This window comes from Lissotriton helveticus, chromosome 1_1, assembly GCF_964261635.1.
Source record: "Lissotriton helveticus chromosome 1_1, aLisHel1.1, whole genome shotgun sequence".
NCBI classification, from domain to species: Eukaryota; Metazoa; Chordata; class Amphibia; order Caudata; family Salamandridae; genus Lissotriton; species Lissotriton helveticus.
In genome coordinates this window covers 216,876,446-216,893,207 of record NC_136057.1, presented here as the reverse complement: position 1 = coordinate 216,893,207, position 16,762 = coordinate 216,876,446, and the positions used below count along the sequence as shown (strand labels likewise).

General features: G+C 48.0%; 4 non-coding genes across 4 annotated transcripts; all 4 read right to left on the bottom strand.

Annotated features, from left to right (window-relative positions):
• Nucleotides 1–7,672: 7,672 nt before the first annotated feature.
• Nucleotides 7,673–7,745, bottom strand: TRNAK-UUU (transfer RNA lysine (anticodon UUU)). The gene has a single exon. It is a non-coding gene; the product is annotated as a tRNA-Lys (tRNA).
• Nucleotides 7,746–9,682: 1,937 nt separating this feature from the next.
• TRNAK-UUU (transfer RNA lysine (anticodon UUU)) lies at nt 9,683–9,755 on the bottom strand. Its single transcript has one exon. It is a non-coding gene; the product is annotated as a tRNA-Lys (tRNA).
• Nucleotides 9,756–11,687: 1,932 nt separating this feature from the next.
• TRNAK-UUU (transfer RNA lysine (anticodon UUU)) lies at nt 11,688–11,760 on the bottom strand. The gene has a single exon. It is a non-coding gene; the product is annotated as a tRNA-Lys (tRNA).
• Nucleotides 11,761–13,691: 1,931 nt separating this feature from the next.
• TRNAK-UUU (transfer RNA lysine (anticodon UUU)) lies at nt 13,692–13,764 on the bottom strand. Its single transcript has one exon. It is a non-coding gene; the product is annotated as a tRNA-Lys (tRNA).
• Between the last annotated feature and the right edge of the window lie 2,998 nt (nt 13,765–16,762).

Here is a 16,762-nt window from a genome sequence, read left to right as displayed (position 1 = left end):
CTCCACCGGGGCCCGGGGAGACTCTCCCCAGCCTGGCTAGGTTTCGGAAGGTGGGACCGGGCCCGGGGCTTGAGCTCCGGCCGGCTGGCCCCGGGGTGCGCGAGCTCCCCGTCCCGCCGGCCACCAGAGGGTCCGGGCGCTGGGGACGGGGCTCCACCGGGGCCCGGGGAGGCTCTCCCCAGCCTGGCTAGGGTTCGGAAGGTGGGACCGGGCCCTGGGCTTGAGCTCGGCCGGCGGGGCCCGGTGGTGCGCGAGCTCCCCGTCCCGCCGGCCACCAGAGGGTCCGGGCACTGGGGACGGGGCTCCACCGGGGCCCGGGGAGGCTCTCCCCAGCCTGGCTAGGGTTCAGAAGGTGGGACCGGGCCCGGGGCTTGAACTCCATCTGGCCAGGCCCCGAGGGTGCAGGAGCCCCCTGTCCCGCAGGCCACCAGAGGGTCCGGGCGCTGGGGACGGGGCTCCACCGGGGCCCGGGGAGGCTCTCCCCAGCCTGGCTAGGGTCCGGAAGGTGGGACCGGACCCGGGGCTTGAACTCCATCTGGCCAGGCCCCGAGGGTGCTGGTACCCCTCCGTCCTGCAATCCGGCCGGGGATCCGGGGTGCCCGGGACGTAGGGTCCACCGGGGCCCGGGGAGGCTCTCCCCAGCCTGGCTAGGGTTCGGAAGGTGGGACCGGACCCGGGGCTTGAACTCCATCTGGCCAGGCCCCGAGGGTGCTGGAGCCCCCTGTCCCGCAGGCCACCAGTGGGTCCGGGCGCTGGGGACGGGGCCCCACCGGGGCCCGGGGAGGCTCTCCCCAGCCTGGCTAGGGTTCGGAAGGTGGGACCGGACTCGGGGCTTGAACTCCATCTGGCCAGGCCCCGAGGGTGCTGGAGCCCCCTGTCCCGCAGGCCACCAGTGGGTCCGGGCGCTGGGGACGGGGCCCCACCGGGGCCCGGGGAGGCTCTCCCCAGCCTGGCTAGGGTTCGGAAGGTGGGACCGGACCCGGGGCTTGAACTCCATCTGGCCAGGCCCCGAGGGTGCTGGTACCCCTCCGTCCAGCAATCCGGCCGGGGGTCCGGGGCGCCCGGGACGGAGGGTCCACCGGGGGCCCAGGGGAGGCTCTCCCCGGCCCGGCATAGGGTTTGGAAAGCCGGGACTGGGGCCGGGGACCGGGCCCGGGGCTTGAGCCCCGTCCGGCAGGGCCCAGTGGTGCGGGAATCCCCCCTCCGTCCTGCAAGCCGGCCGGGGGTCGGAGGTACCCGGGACGGAGGGTCCATCAGGGCCCGGGGAGGCCTGAAGCCCCGGAGCCCTGCAGCCCCAGAGACCTGCAGCTCTGCAGCCCCCGGAACCCTGCAGCCCCAGAGCCCTGCAGCTCCGGGGCAGGCAGATTGGCGTCCTTTTGGTCCCGGCCATCTGGTCGCCCCTCTCGCCTCGGCCATCTGGTCGCCCTGGAAGTCATGATGAGGTGCCATTCGCCTCCCGGATCCCAGCGAGGGCTCCAGGAGGTCGGGTACTTTCGCGCCTTGGGTCCCCTCTGTCACCTTGTGTGCACAGATTGCAAGAAAGTCAGGTAATTTCCCTCCGGATTACTAGGGGGCAGGGTATGCCCGGACACCCCTCCAAGGCTGGTGGTTCTCTGCTAGGGGGACCAGATGGGCTATGCCTGGGTAACACCTCCCTAGGCCACCCGGGGCTTCCTTCCTCCAGGCCAACGGCTTGTCAAATTGCCCAGGACGGGCTCCATGGCTCTTGGGCAGTCGTCCCCCGGGTCTCCAGGCCGATGGCATGTCAAAGTGCCCAGGACGGGCTCCATGCGTCCCGGGCAGTCGTCCCCCGGATCTCCAGGCCGACGGCATGTCAAAGTGCCCAGGACGGGCTCCATGCGTCCCGGGCAGTCGTCCCCCGGGTCTCCAGGCCGACGGCATGTCAAAGTGCCCAGGACGGGCTCCATGCGTCCCGGGCAGTCGTCCCCCGGGTCTCCAGGCCGACGGCATGTCAAAGTGCCCAGGACGGGCTCCATGCGTCCCGGGCAGTCGTCCCCCGGGTCTCCAGGCCGACGGCATGTCAAAATGTCCAGGACGGGCTCCATGCGTCCCGGGCAGTCGTCCCCCGGGTCTCCAGGCCGACGGCATGTCAAAGTGCCCAGGTTGGGCTCCATGCGTCCCGGGCAGTTGTCCCCCGGGTCTCCAGGCCGATGGCATGTCAAAGTGCCCAGGACAGGCTCCATGCGTCCCGGGCAGTCGTCCCCCCGGGCATCCGCCGCTCCCTTCTCCGGGCCGACGGCAGGTCAGATTGCCCAGGACGGGCTCCATGGGTCCCGGGCAGTCCTCCCCTGGGTGTCCGGCGCATCCTTCTCCGGGCCGACGGCATGTCAAAGTGCCCAGGACGGGCTCCATGCGTCCCGGGCAGTCGTCCCCCGGGTCTCCAGGCCGACGGCATGTCAAAATGTCCAGGACGGGCTCCATGCGTCCCGGGCAGTCGTCCCCCGGGTCTCCAGGCCGACGGCATGTCAAAGTGCCCAGGTTGGGCTCCATGCGTCCCGGGCAGTCGTCCCACGGGTCTCCGGGCCGACGGCATGTCAAAGTGCCCAGGACGGGCTCCATGCGTCCCGGGCATTCCTCCCCCTGGGCATCCGCCGCTCCCTTCCCTGGGCCGACGGCAGGTCAGATTGCCCAGGACGGGCTACATGGGTCCCGGGCAGTCCTTCCCTGGGTGTCCGGCGCTCCCTTCTCCGGGCCGACGGCATGTCAAAGTGCCCAGGACGGGCTCCATGCGTCCCGGGCAGTCGTCCCCCGGGTCTCCAGGCCGACGGCATGTCAAAGTGCCCAGGACGGGCTCCATGCGTCCCGGGCAGTCGTCCCCCGGGTCTCCAGGCCGACGGCATGTCAAAATGTCCAGGACGGGCTCCATGCGTCCCAGGCAGTCGTCCCCCGGGTCTCCAGGCCGACGGCATGTCAAAGTGCCCAGGACGGGCTCCATGCGTCCCGGGCAGTCGTCCCCCGGGTCTCCAGGCCGACGGCATGTCAAAATGTCCAGGACGGGCTCCATGCGTCCCAGGCAGTCGTCCCCCGGGTCTCCAGGCCGACGGCATGTCAAAGTGCCCAGGACGGGCTCCATGCGTCCCGGGCAGTCGTCGTCCCGGGCGTCCGGGCCTGGGAGCTCCGGTGGTCCTCACCGTGCCTGAGGCCCAGCCGGGGTCCCCGAGCCCTGCCCGGCGTGGGCAGGCAGCAGCCCTACCACGAAGGCTCGGGGTGGGAAGCAGGGAGTCCTTTCGTTCCCGGCCACCTGGTTGCACCTTTCCCCTCGGCCATCTGGTCGCACGCAATGCTATCCAAAAGGGCGACCAGATGGCCAAACCTCCCTGGAAGTCCCTATGAGGTGCCATTTGCCTCCCCGATCCCAGCGAGGGCTCCAGGAGGTCGGGTACTTTTACGCCTTGGGTCCCCTCTGTCAACTCGTGTGCACAGATTACAAGAAAGGGGGGTAATTTTCCTCCGGATTACTAGGGGTAAGGGTATGCCCGGACACCCCTGCAAGGCTGGTGGTTCTCTGCCAGGGGGACCAGATGGGCTATGCCTGGGTAACAACACCCGGGGCTTCCCTCCTCCAGGCCAACGGCATGTCAAAGTGCCCAGGACGGGCTCCATGCGTCCCGGGCAGTCGTCCCCCGGGTCTCCAGGCCAACGGCATGAGCGAGTGCCCAGGTCGGGCTCCATGCGCCCCGGGCAGTCGTCCCCCGGGTCTCCAGGCCAACGGCATGAGCGAGTGCCCAGGTCGGGCTCCATGCTTCCCGGGCAGTCGTCCCCCGGGTCTCAAGGCCGATGGCATGTCAAAGTGCCCAGGATGGGCTCCATGCGTCCCGGGCATTCCTCCCCCCGGGCGTCCGTCGCTCCCTTCTCCGGGCCGACGGCAGGTCAGATTGCCCAGGACGGGCTCCATGGGTCCCGGGCATTCCTCCGCTGGGTGTCCGGCTCTCCCTTCCCCGGGCCAACGGCTTGTCAGAGTGCCCAGGATGGGCTCCACGGGCCCCGGACGTCCGGGGCTCCCTTCCCCGGGCCAACGGCATGCCAGAATGCCCAGGACGGGCTCCACGAGTCCCGGGCGTCCGGGGCTCCCTTCCCTGGGACAACGGCTTGTCAGAGTGCCCAGGACGGGCTCCACGGGTCCCGGGCATCTTGGGCTCCCTTCCCCGGGCCAACGGCATGCCAGAGTGCCCAAGACGGGCTCCACGAGTCCCCGGCGTCCGGGGCTCCCTTCCCCGGGACAACGGCTTGTCAGAGTGCCCAGGACGGGCTCCACGGGTCCCGGGCATCTGGGGCTCCCTTCCCCGTGCCAACGGCATGCCAGAGTGCCCAGGACGGGCTCCACGAGTCCCCGGCGTCCGGGGCTCCCTTCCCCGGGACACCGGCTTGTCAGAGTGCCCATGACGGGCTCCACGGGTCCCGGGTATCTGGGACTCCCTTCCCTGGGCCAACGGCATGCCGGAGTTCCCAGGACAGGCTCCACGGGTCCCGGGCGTCCGGGGCTCCCTTCCCCGGTCCGACGGCTTGTCAGAGTGCCCAGGACGGGCTCCACGGCTCCCGGGCGTCCGGGGTTCCCTTCCCCGGGTCAGCGGCATGTCAGAGTGCCCAGGACGAGTTCCACGGGTCCCGGGCAGTCCTCCCCCGGGCGTCCGGGGCTCCCTTCCCCGGGCCGTCGGCAGGTCAGAGTGCCCAGGACGGGCTCCATGGGTCCCGGGCAGTCCTCCCCCCGGGCGTCCGGGGCTCCCTTCCCCGGGCAGACGGCAGGTCAGAGTGCCCAGGACGGGCTCCATGGGTCCCGGGCAGTCCTCCCCCCGGGCGTCCGGGGCTCCCTTCCCCGGGCAGACGGCAGGTCAGAGTGACCAGGACGGGCTCCACGGGTCCCGGGCAGTCCTCTCCCGGGCGTACGTGGTTGTCCGACAGATTCGGGCAGATGTGCTTTTACGAACCGGATCGGAATCGGCCCAAATAATAATAATAATAATAATCCACATTTGTAAGGCGCACAATCACCCGTAAGGGTCTCTAGGCACTAGGGGCCGTTGGGAAGATTAAGCAAGCTATTGCCCAGAGTCACATGGTGCTGGGCTAATCTGCCGCCGGTGCCGGGGATCGAACCGTGATCCCCAGATTCCGGAGTCAGCCGCCCTAGCCGCGGCGCCAGCTATTTCCCAGAGTCACGTGGTGCTGGGCTAATCTGCGGCCGGTGCCGGGGATCGAACCCTGATCTCTGGGATGCTCGAGGGTTACTACGCGCTCTACAAAAACCTCAAATAAAAAAATCTCCAGATTCCGGAGTCAGCCGCCCTAGCCGCGGCGCCAGCTATTTCCCAGAGTCACCTGGTGCTGGGCTAATCTGCCGCCGGTGCCGGGGATCGAACCGTGATCTCCAGATTCCGGAGTCAGCCTCCCTAGCCGCGGCGCCAGCTATTTCCCAGAGTCACGTGGTGCTGGGCTAATCTGCGGCCGGTGCCGGGGATCGAACCCTGATCTCTGGGATGCTCGAGGGTTACTACGCGCTCTACAAAAACCTTAAATAAAAAAATCTCCAGATTCCGGAGTCAGCCGCCCTAGCCGCGGCGCCAGCTATTTCCCAGAGTCACCTGGTGCTGGGCTAATCTGCCGCCGGTGCCGGGGATCGAACCGTGATCCCCAGATGGGGATATCCCAAAAATCTGGCATGGATACGGCCCGCCAGGACTGGTTTGGGCACCCCTGCTCTACCGACTGAGCTATCCAGGCTCTGCTATACTCTGTCTTAAAATCAGCTAAACAAATGTGGACGTACACTGACCTACACTCTGTGTATTAATATGGTTACATATATTAGCAATCAAATTTGTAGAGTTTAATAACAAATTGATGTTTTAACCCCTTCCATGCTCATGACGAGCTCAGCTCGTCGTGCAGTACACTTGTCGTGTGCTTATGACGAGCTGAGCTCGTCATGAACAATGGATTTACAGATCATTCAGCACAGGAGGAAAATCTCCTGTAGCATTGAAGGTGTTAAGCATTTGAAATTTCAGCAGCACACGTAATCCATTTTAAATCCTGAAATTTGGACTATCTCATTTTCGGCTGACTTAGAAATCATGTGTCTAAAATGACATTGTGAAATCAATAAAGTGCCAAATACTATTACTACCTACTAAATTACATTTTCAGCAGTATCTTTGGGAATTTCCTCTTGGGCATAGATTATGCAATGTTTTCAAAGCAAACAGTCTCTGTTTAAGTAGACTTTCTTTCACTGCCATGTTGGTAAATGTTTCTGGTGATGCAGACGCAGGCATTGCTTGTTACTGTTTCAATTAGTTATAAAATAAGAGGAGGGATAAAATTGACCCAGCTGGTGTTTGAACACAAAGCCTTTGAATGCTTTTGCTACATTCGTCTAGGACTCCAAGCCGCTATCCATTGCACTAGAGATCCGACCTGATTCAACACGGTGATCAGAGATTCACAAATAAAAAGATGACCTATCAGCTGTTGACCAACTTTATCAAGTTAATCGGACACTACCTTACATTTTGAACATTGAATTGGGTAAAAGATAATCAACAAACTACATGATACAGTTTGGGTAAGTCTTCTTAACCCTTGTCAAAGAATGTAGAAGACAGATGGGTATGTAATGACTTGATTAAGACTTTTTTGAAACATCTCTAATAGGACTCCCCATTCATTGGATCCTGAAAAGAGTATGCAATTGATATACCTTTTCTTTAACCAAGCCGCCTGAACAGGGTCTTGAACCCTGGGCCCTCAGATTAAAAGTCTGATGCTCTCCCGACTGAGCTATCCAGGCTCGGAGAGGGCGCTCCACAAAATGACCTTATCAACATTTGGAAGTGTCCCAACTATCACTACGTTTCTTAAGATGGTTGCCGGTATTAAGTACTGAATACGCGGAATATAATAATGAATTGGTACTTCAAGCATTTGAAATCTCTTCAGTAAATGTAACCTTATTGTAAGTCCTGAAATTCCTACTATCTCATTTTTTTTGCTGACTTAGAATTCATATGTTTTTATTGATATTGTAAAATTAAGGAAGGGCCCCAAAATCTTACTTCTGAGTAAATTACATTTTCATAAGTACAGCTGCCAATTTCCTCTTCTGCAAAGATTGCGTAACTTGAATAGTATCTATTTAAAATAGACTTCCTTTCACTGCCCTTTTTGGTGAAGCAGAAGCATGCATGCACTGTTTATTACTCTTTTAAACAGTTATGAAATAAATAGGGATAAAAGTGACTCTGGTGGGATTCGAACCCACAACCTTTAAATATTTTTTTTACATTCACCTAGAAGTCCAATGCGCTATCCATTGCACCACAGAGCCAATACGCTCTGAAGAGGTGCAGAGATATTCTGAAATGAAATAATGTTGATCAGCTTTATAAAGTTCATTTGATACTATAACCATGGATTTATTTTGAATATTGAATTGGGGAAATTATATTCACCGTCTCAAGTTACATGATACCTTAGGTAAATCTACGTACGACTTAAGTTTAGTCAAATGGCACATGATATATGAGGCAGATGTGCATTTCACAACTCCATGAAAGACGTTTTTGCAATTTTAGTAATGGAATATCTTATTCGTCATGCAGGGGAACACAAAAAGAGCATCCAATTAGAGTAATTTTTCTTTAAAGGAAGCACCCGCCTGAACAGGGACTTGAACCCTGGACCCTCAGATTAAAAGTCTGATGCTCTACCGACTGAGCTATCCAGGCTCTGCTATACTCTGTCTTAAAATCAGCTAAACAAATGTGGACGTACACTGACCTACACTCTGTGTATTAATATGGTTACATATATTAGCAATCAAATTTGTAGAGTTTAATAACAAATTGATGTTTTAACCCCTTCCATGCTCATGACGAGCTCAGCTCGTCGTGCAGTACACTTGTCGTGTGCTTATGACGAGCTGAGCTCGTCATGAACAATGGATTTACAGATCATTCAGCACAGGAGGAAAATCTCCTGTAGCATTGAAGGTGTTAAGCATTTGAAATTTCAGCAGCACTCGTAATCCATTTTAAATCCTGAAATTTGTACTATCTCATTTTCGGCTGACTTAGAAATCATGTGTCTAAAATGACATTGTGAAATCAATAAAGTGCCAAATACTATTACTACCTACTAAATTACATTTTCAGCAGTATATTTGGGAATTTCCTCTTGGGCATAGATTATGCAATGTTTTCAAAGCAAACAGTCTCTGTTTAAGTAGACTTTCTTTCACTGCCATGTTGGTAAATGTTTCTGGTGATGCAGACGCAGGCATTGCTTGTTACTGTTTCAATTAGTTATAAAATAAGAGGAGGGATAAAATTGACCCAGCTGGTGTTTGAACACAAAGCCTTTGAATGCTTTTGCTACATTCGTCTAGGACTCCAAGCCGCTATCCATTGCACTAGAGATCCGACCTGATTCAACACGGTGATCAGAGATTCACAAATAAAAAGATGACCTATCAGCTGTTGACCAACTTTATCAAGTTAATCGGACACTACCTTACATTTTGAACATTGAATTGGGTAAAAGATAATCAACATGTCAAACTACATGATACAGTTTGGGTAAGTCTTCTTAACCCTTGTCAAAGAATGTAGAAGACAGATGGGTATGTAATGACTTGATTAAGACTTTTTTGAAACATCTCTAATAGGACTCCCCATTCATTGGATCCTGAAAAGAGTATGCAATTGATATACCTTTTCTTTAACCAAGCCGCCTGAACAGGGACTTGAACCCTGGGCCCTCAGATTAAAAGTCTGATGCTCTCCCGACTGAGCTATCCAGGCTCGGAGAGGTCACTCCACAAAATGACCTTATCAACATTTGGAAGTGTCCCAACTATCACTACGTTTCTTAAGATGGTTGCCGGTATTAAGTACTGAATACGCGGAATATAATAATGAATTGGTACTTCAAGCATTTGAAATCTCTTCAGTAAATTTAACCTTATCGTAAGTCCTGAAATTGCTACTATCTCATTTTTTTTGCTGACTTAGAATTCATATGTTTTTATTGACATTGTAAAATTAAGGAAGGGCCCAAAATCTTACTTCTGAGTAAATTACATTTTCATAAGTACAGCTGCCAATTTCCTCTTCTGCAAAGATTGCGTAACTTGAATAGTATCTATTTAAAATAGACTTCCTTACACTGCCCTTTTTGGTGAAGCAGAAGCATGCATGCACTGTTTACTACTCTTTTAAACAGTTATGAAATAAATAGGGATAAAACTGACTCTGGTGGGATTTGAACCCACAACCTTTGAATATCTTTTTTACATTCACCTAGAAGTCCAATGCACTATCCATTACGCCACAGAGCCATTACGCTCTGATGAGGTGCAGAGATATTCTGAAATGAAATAATGTTGATCAGCTTTATAAAGTTCATTTGATACTATAACCATGGATTTATTTTGAATATTGAATTGGGGAAATTATATTCACCGTCTCAAGTTACATGATACCTTAGGTAAATCTACGTACGACTTAAGTTTAGTCAAATGGCACATGATATATGAGGCAGATGTGCATTTCACAACTCCATGAAAGACGTTTTTGCAATTTTAGTAATGGAATATCTTATTCGTCATGCAGGGGAACACAAAAAGAGCATCCAATTAGAGTAATTTTTCTTTAAAGGAAGCAACTGCCTGAACAGGGACTTGAACCCTGGACCCTCAGATTAAAAGTCTGATGCTCTACCGACTGAGCTATCCAGGCTCTGCTATACTCTGTCTTAAAATCAGCTAAACAAATGTGGACGTACACTGACCTACACTCTGTGTATTAATATGGTTACATATATTAGCAATCAAATTTGTAGAGTTTAATAACAAATTGATGTTTTAACCCCTTCCATGCTCATGACGAGCTCAGCTCGTCGTGCAGTACACTTGTCGTGTGCTTATGACGAGCTGAGCTCGTCATGAACAATGGATTTACAGATCATTCAGCACAGGAGGAAAATCTCCTGTAGCATTGAAGGTGTTAAGCATTTGAAATTTCAGCAGCACTCGTAATCCATTTTAAATCCTGAAATTTGGACTATCTCATTTTCGGCTGACTTAGAAATCATGTGTCTAAAATGACATTGTGAAATCAATAAAGTGCCAAATACTATTACTACCTACTAAATTACATTTTCAGCAGTATCTTTGGGAATTTCCTCTTGGGCATAGATTATGCAATGTTTTCAAAGCAAACAGTCTCTGTTTAAGTAGACTTTCTTTCACTGCCATGTTGGTAAATGTTTCTGGTGATGCAGACGCAGGCATTGCTTGTTACTGTTTCAATTAGTTATAAAATAAGAGGAGGGATAAAATTGACCCAGCTGGTGTTTGAACACAAAGCCTTTGAATGCTTTTGCTACATTCGTCTAGGACTCCAAGCCGCTATCCATTGCACTAGAGATCCGACCTGATTCAACACGGTGATCAGAGATTCACAAATAAAAAGATGACCTATCAGCTGTTGACCAACTTTATCAAGTTAATCGGACACTACCTTACGTTTTGAACATTGAATTGGGTAAAAGATAATCAACAAACTACATGATACAGTTTGGGTAAGTCTTCTTAACCCTTGTCAAAGAATGTAGAAGACAGATGGGTATGTAATGACTTGATTAAGACATTTTTGAAACATCTCTAATAGGACTCCCCATTCATTGGATCCTGAAAAGAGTATGCAATTGATATACCTTTTCTTTAACCAAGCCGCCTGAACAGGGACTTGAACCCTGGGCCCTCAGATTAAAAGTCTGATGTTCTCCCGACTGAGCTATCCAGGCTCGGAGAGGTCGCTCCACAAAATGACCTTATCAACATTTGGAAGTGTCCCAACTATCACTACGTTTCTTAAGATGGTTGCCGGTATTAAGTACTGAATACGCGGAATATAATAATGAATTGGTACTTCAAGCATTTGAAATCTCTTCAGTAAATTTAACCTTATTGTAAGTCCTGAAATTGCTACTATCTCATTTTTTTTGCTGACTTAGAATTCATATGTTTTTATTGACATTGTAAAATTAAGGAAGGGCCCAAAATCTTACTTCTGAGTAAATTACATTTTCATAAGTACAGCTGCCAATTTCCTCTTCTGCAAAGATTGCGTAACTTGAATAGTATCTATTTAAAATAGACTTCCTTACACTGCCCTTTTTGGTGAAGCAGAAGCATGCATGCACTGTTTATTACTCTTTTAAACAGTTATGAAATAAATAGGGATAAAACTGACTCTGGTGGGATTCGAACCCACAACCTTTGAATATCTTTTTTACATTCACCTAGAAGTCCAATGCACTATCCATTACGCCACAGAGCCATTACGCTCTCATGAGGTGCAGAGATATTCTGAAATGAAATAATGTTGATCAGCTTTATAAAGTTCATTTGATACTATAACCATGGATTTATTTTGAATATTGAATTGGGGAAATTATATTCACCGTCTCAAGTTACATGATACCTTAGGTAAATCTACGTACGACTTAAGTTTAGTCAAATGGCACATGATATATGAGGCAGATGTGCATTTCACAACTCCATGAAAGACGTTTTTGCAATTTTAGTAATGGAATATCTTATTCGTCATGCAGGGGAACACAAAAAGAGCATCCAATTAGAGTAATTTTTTTTTAAAGGAAGCAACTGCCTGAACAGGGACTTGAACCCTGGACCCTCAGATTAAAAGTCTGATGCTCTACCGACTGAGCTATCCAGGCTCTGCTATACTCTGTCTTAAAATCAGCTAAACAAATGTGGACGTACACTGACCTACACTCTGTGTATTAATATGGTTACATATATTAGCAATCAAATTTGTAGAGTTTAATAACAAATTGATGTTTTAACCCCTTCCATGCTCATGACGAGCTCAGCTCGTCGTGCAGTACACTTGTCGTGTGCTTATGACGAGCTGAGCTCGTCATGAACAATGGATTTACAGATCATTCAGCACAGGAGGAAAATCTCCTGTAGCATTGAAGGTGTTAAGCTTTGAAATTTCAGCAGCACACGTAATCCATTTTAAATCCTGAAATTTGGACTATCTCATTTTCGGCTGACTTAGAAATCATGTGTCTAAAATGACATTGTGAAATCAATAAAGTGCCAAATACTATTACTACCTACTAAATTACATTTTCAGCAGTATCTTTGGGAATTTCCTCTTGGGCATAGATTATGCAATGTTTTCAAAGCAAACAGTCTCTGTTTAAGTAGACTTTCTTTCACTGCCATGTTGGTAAATGTTTCTGGTGATGCAGACGCAGGCATTGCTTGTTACTGTTTCAATTAGTTATAAAATAAGAGGAGGGATAAAATTGACCCAGCTGGTGTTTGAACACAAAGCCTTTGAATGCTTTTGCTACATTCGTCTAGGACTCCAAGCCGATATCCATTGCACTAGAGATCCGACCTGATTCAACACGGTGATCAGAGATTCACAAATAAAAAGATGACCTATCAGCTGTTGACCAACTTTATCAAGTTAATCGGACACTACCGTACATTTTGAACATTGAATTGGGTAAAAGATAATCAACAAACTACATGATACAGTTTGGGTAAGTCTTCTTAACCCTTGTCAAAGAATGTAGAAGACAGATGGGTATGTAATGACTTGATTAAGACATTTTTGAAACATCTCTAATAGGACTCCCCATTCATTGGATCCTGAAAAGAGTATGCAATTGATATACCTTTTCTTTAACCAAGCCGCCTGAACAGGGACTTGAACCCTGGGCCCTCAGATTAAAAGTCTGATGCTCTCCCGACTGAGCTATCCAGGCTCGGAGAGGTCGCTCCACAAAATGACCTTATCAACATTTGGAAGTGTCCCAACTATCACTACGTTTCTTAAGATGGTTGCCGGTATTAAGTACTGAATACGCGGAATATAATAATGAATTGGTACTTCAAGCATTTGAAATCTCTTCAGTAAATTTAACCTTATTGTAAGTCCTGAAATTGCTACTATCTAATTTTTTTTGCTGACTTAGAATTCATATGTTTTTATTGACATTGTAAAATTAAGGAAGGGCCCAAAATCTTACTTCTGAGTAAATTACATTTTCATAAGTACAGCTGCCAATTTCCTCTTCTGCAAAGATTGCGTAACTTGAATAGTATCTATTTAAAATAGACTTCCTTACACTTACCTTTTTGGTGAAGCAGAAGCATGCATGCACTGTTTATTACTCTTTTAAACAGTTATGAAATAAATAGGGATAAAACTGACTCTGGTGGGATTCGAACCCACAACCTTTGAATATCTTTTTTACATTCACCTAGAAGTCCAATGCACTATCCATTACGCCACAGAGCCATTACGCTCTGATGAGGTGCAGAGATATTCTGAAATGAAATAATGTTGATCAGCTTTATAAAGTTCATTTGATACTATAACCATGGATTTATTTTGAATATTGAATTGGGGAAATTATATTCACCGTCTCAAGTTACATGATACCTTAGGTAAATCTACGTACGACTTAAGTTTAGTCAAATGGCACATGATATATGAGGCAGATGTGCATTTCACAACTCCATGAAATACGTTTTTGCAATTTTAGTAATGGAATATCTTATTCGTCATGCAGGGGAACACAAAAAGAGCATCCAATTAGAGTAATTTTTTTTTAAAGGAAGCAACTGCCTGAACAGGGACTTGAACCCTGGACCCTCAGATTAAAAGTCTGATGCTCTACCGACTGAGCTATCCAGGCTCTGCTATACTCTGTCTTAAAATCAGCTAAACAAATGTGGACGTACACTGACCTACACTCTGTGTATTAATATGGTTACATATATTAGCAATCAAATTTGTAGAGTTTAATAACAAATTGATGTTTTAACCCCTTCCATGCTCATGACGAGCTCAGCTCGTCGTAAAGTACACTTGTCGTGTGCTTATGACGAGCTGAGCTCGTCATGAACAATGGATTTACAGATCATTCAGCACAGGAGGAAAATCTCCTGTAGCATTGAAGGTGTTAAGCTTTGAAATTTCAGCAGCACACGTAATCCATTTTAAATCCTGAAATTTGGACTATCTCATTTTCGGCTGACTTAGAAATCATGTGTCTAAAATGACATTGTGAAATCAATAAAGTGCCAAATACTATTACTACCTACTAAATTACATTTTCAGCAGTATCTTTGGGAATTTCCTCTTGGGCATAGATTATGCAATGTTTTCAAAGCAAACAGTCTCTGTTTAAGTAGACTTTCTTTCACTGCCATGTTGGTAAATGTTTCTGGTGATGCAGACGCAGGCATTGCTTGTTACTGTTTCAATTAGTTATAAAATAAGAGGAGGGATAAAATTGACCCAGCTGGTGTTTGAACACAAAGCCTTTGAATGCTTTTGCTACATTCGTCTAGGACTCCAAGCCGATATCCATTGCACTAGAGATCCGACCTGATTCAACACGGTGATCAGAGATTCACAAATAAAAAGATGACCTATCAGCTGTTGACCAACTTTATCAAGTTAATCGGACACTACCTTACATTTTGAACATTGAATTGGGTAAAAGATAATCAACATGTCAAACTACATGATACAGTTTGGGTAAGTCTTCTTAACCCTTGTCAAAGAATGTAGAAGACAGATGGGTATGTAATGACTTGATTAAGATGTTTTTGAAACATCTCTAATAGGACTCCCTATTCCCTGAAAAGAGTATGCAATTGATATACCTTTTCTTTAACCAAGCCGCCTGAACAGGGACTTGAACCCTGGGCCCTCAGATTAAAAGTCTGATGCTCTCCCGACTGAGCTATCCAGGCTCGGAGAGGTCGCTCCACAAAATGACCTTATCAACATTTGGAAGTGTCCCAACTATCACTACGTTTCTTAAGATGGTTGCCGGTATTAAGTACTGAATACGCGGAATATAATAATGAATTGGTACTTCAAGCATTTGAAATCTCTTCAGTAAATTTAACCTTATTGTAAGTCCTGAAATTGCTACTATCTCATTTTTTTTGCTGACTTAGAATTCATATGTTTTTATTGACATTGTAAAATTAAGGAAGGGCCCAAAATCTTACTTCTGAGTAAATTACATTTTCATAAGTACAGCTGCCAATTTCCTCTTCTGCAAAGATTGCGTAACTTGAATAGTATCTATTTAAAATAGACTTCCTTTCACTGCCCTTTTTGGTGAAGCAGAAGCATGCATGCACTGTTTATTACTCTTTTAAACAGTTATGAAATAAATAGGGATAAAACTGACTCTGTTGGGATTCGAACCCACAACCTTTGAATATCTTTTTTACATTTACCTAGAAGTCCAATGCGCTATCCATTGCGCCACAGAGCCAATACGCTCTGATTAGGTGCAGAGATATTCTGAAATGAAATAATGTTGATCAGCTTTATAAAGTTCATTTGATACTATAACCATGGATTTATTTTGAATATTGAATTGGGGAAATTATATTCACCGTCTCAAGTTACATGATACCTTAGGTAAGTCTACGTACGACTTAAGTTTAGTCAAATGGCACATGATATATGAGGCAGATGTGCATTTGCAACTCTATGAAAGACGTTTTTGCAATTTTAGTAATGGAATATCTTATTCGTCATGCAGGGGAACACAAAAAGAGCATCCAATTAGAGTAATTTTTCTTTAAAGGAAGCAACTGCCTGAACAGGGACTTGAACTCTGGACCCTCAGATTAAAAGTCTGATGCTCTACCGACTGAGCTATCCAGGCTCTGCTATACTCTGTCTTAAAATCAGCTAAACAAATGTGGACGTACACTGACCTACACTCTGTGTATTAATATGGTTACATATATTAGCAATCAAATTTGTAGAGTTTAATAACAAATTGATGTTTTAACCCCTTCCATGCTCATGACTAGCTCAGCTCGTCGTGCAGTACACTTGTCGTGTGCTTATGACGAGCTGAGCTCGTCATGAACAATGGATTTACAGATCATTCAGCACAGGAGGAAAATCTCCTGTAGCATTGAAGGTGTTAAGCATTTGAAATTTCAGCAGCACTCGTAATCCATTTTAAATCCTGAAATTTGGACTATCTCATTTTCGGCTGACTTAGAAATCATGTGTCTAAAATGACATTGTGAAATCAATAAAGTGCCAAATACTATTACTACCTACTAAATTACATTTTCAGCAGTATCTTTGGGAATTTCCTCTTGGGCATAGATTAAGCAATGTTTTCAAAGCAAACAGTCTCTGTTTAAGTAGACTTTCTGTCACTGCCATTTTGGTAAATGTTTCTGGCGATGCAGACGCAGGCATTGCTTGTTACTGTTTCAATTAGTTATAAAATAGGAGGAGGGATAAAATTGACCCAGCTGGTGTTTGAACACAAAGCCTTTGAATGCTTTTGCTACATTCGTCTAGGACTCCAAGCCGCTATCCATTGCACTAGAGATCCGACCTGATTCAACACGGTGATCAGAGATTCACAAATATAAAGATGACCTATCAGCTGTTGACCAACTTTATCAAGTTAATCGGACACTACCTTACATTTTGAACATTGAATTGGGTAAAAGATAATCAACAAACTACATGATACAGTTTGGGTAAGTCTTCTTAACCCTTGTCAAAGAATGTAGAAGACAGATGGGTATGTAATGACTTGATTAAGACTTTTTTGAAACATCTCTAATAGGACTCCCCATTCATTGGATCCTGAAAAGAGTATGCAATTGATATACCTTTTCTTTAACCAAGCC